General features: G+C 41.4%; 1 protein-coding gene across 15 annotated transcripts in view; it reads left to right on the forward strand.

The window, feature by feature from the left end:
* Positions 1-2183, forward strand: part of BICD1 (BICD cargo adaptor 1) — a 224637-nt gene that overhangs the window by 56185 nt on the left and 166269 nt on the right. The window contains exon 1 of one of the 15 annotated variants that reach the window (XM_019625676.1): positions 674-731. The exons of the other annotated variants lie outside the window; for them this stretch is intronic. The gene's annotated coding sequence lies outside the window, so the exon portion shown is untranslated. Of the gene's footprint in view, positions 1-673; positions 732-2183 lie in introns of those variants that run through there. 15 annotated transcript variants of the gene reach the window in all.

Genomic DNA, 2183 nt, shown 5'->3' on the forward strand with positions numbered 1-2183 from the left:
GTATGTTCTTGTATTTTGTATGTAACTTAATGCATGTAACTTTGTTGAACAAGTCATACAATTTAATAATCCAGTCTGCCTTTTATATGTTTCTATATAATTTATAGGAGGAATACTTTTTTTTTCCTGAAGTCAAGTTGCTAAGTTTGTCAAAGAAACATTGCCAGAAAATGACCTGAAATGTAGAACAACAAAATTGAAGTTTTAAATGTTTTAGGTGAACCAAGGAAAAGACTAGTGTCAGAGTTTAAAAGATGCAAAATGAGAATAAAGTCAAAACCTTGACCCTGCCTGACTTGGAGGAATTCTGGTCATGCAATCCTAAGAAGAGTGAGTAACCAGTTTGTGATTCCTGGATAGTCCTGGTAGATCATTTTGGCCTGTCTGAAGGTTTATATAGGGAAATAAGAGAAAAAGCACATATTTACTTCTTAATCTTGAGAATTTAGCTTAGGTTTGCTCTGTAGAACAGGAGGATTCTAGGAGACACCCAGTCAATTTGAGAGAGGCACGTGGATGAGGAGAGGGATTAGAAGAGCTGGGCCTGGGGGTCAAGCAGAGCGAATGATGATCTGAAAGGACACCCAAGTAAGCTGCTTCTCTTTAGCTGTACAAATCTGCTTCTCTTTAGCTGTACAAATGCATTGCTGGTTGACAGCTCTGAATTCACGTCGTTGCTTTTTCATGCTATGGACAGGTAATTTCCAGGGCTGCCGTGTTGCACAACTTTGGTGAGTAGTGATGGAAATGGTACCCCTGATGTTATGCAGTTCAAGTCTGCACAGACTGACCTGGGTTGGTCCATAACAGTGGTAAGTGTATGATCCTCTGATATCACACTGGAGTAGAGGTACTCTAGTATCTTAGGAAATAGATAAGAATATGCAGACTGTTGTTCAGAGATAGTAATCTAAAGAGGAGAACCCCTTCCATAGGTAAAGAGGCAGGTAAGACTCATGGTATATTCATTGGCTCTTCTATCTGAGCATTTCTCTGTCATTTTCATTATCGCCTTTCCTTGTAATCAGTAAAAATCATATCATGCTTCTCAGCAAATCTTTCTACTTCAGCAAATACTCCAAAAAAATATAGGATCCACTGGCTTATGTCTTCTGTGTAGGCATCAGAACAGATGGCGTTGGCATTGTTGGAAAGATGGTAGCGGTTCGCCTAAAGATATAAGATTTCCTTGATGTAAAAGAATACTGAGATTTATGTGACTCGACATTTCTGCACAAAACAGGTGACAGTGTACAGAGTCCAGCTCCCTCAGACCCCGTAATACAGAAGTACATCTGCCACTCCTGGAACCTGCACAGATTGCACCAGTGGGCAGCCACTCACCTTCTTCTTTCTTAGGTGGTCTTTGTACCCTGACAGCCCTTCTGACTTTTCCGGAACTTCTGGCTGCATGGCTAGCTGCTCACCAGGTGCACATTATTAATTACTTGTATACAGCGTGATTACTGGATTATGGTACAGCTTTGCCTAAATCACTTACGTTTTTCATTCTTATTAATTTGGAGACATGCACATACCAACCCAAACATAATACATTGCACAGTATTACTAGACTAGATGAATTGAAGGTCGTGTTCCCAGGCATCCTTAGGCTTAGAACTGTACATTATGGTTACTTCATATTGGGTGATGACTAACCAAACTTGATCAGATCCTCCCTCTGGGAGTTTGTGAGACGCAGGGAGAAAGCAACAGAAGTGCCAGTGGTGGCAGCAGAGACAGCAGAAGGAAAAGGAGCAGATCCGAGGCAGAGCGCAATGAGTCAGAGTGAGGAATGTGGGGATAGACTCTTAAGGTTGTGCCTCTGCCTGCACATCTGCTTCTTTCTTCCCTGCCTCTGATTTGCCTTTTCCTATGGCCATGGTGGAAAATGGATGCACCACATTCCTGAGATTACATGTCTTCAGTTTAAGCAGTCCGCAGAGATTAGTGTTTTTAAATCCAATTGCAGCTGCCAGGGAGAGTGAAATTGATTGACCTACCTGGGATCAGGTGTTCTCAGCTGGTCCATTTTGCTATAACCAGGGAGACAGATTGGTGTGTACAATCATGGCTGCTGGGACACAGCCCCAAGAAAAGAGATATAAGCACCATGAGAATAAGTTCTGCTATTTAAGGGGTTATTTCTGTAGGCACATATTATAATCTTTTATTATTTTTTT

Source organism: Hipposideros armiger, unplaced genomic scaffold, assembly GCF_001890085.2.
Source record: "Hipposideros armiger isolate ML-2016 unplaced genomic scaffold, ASM189008v1 scaffold_638, whole genome shotgun sequence".
Taxonomy (NCBI): Eukaryota; Metazoa; Chordata; class Mammalia; order Chiroptera; family Hipposideridae; genus Hipposideros; species Hipposideros armiger.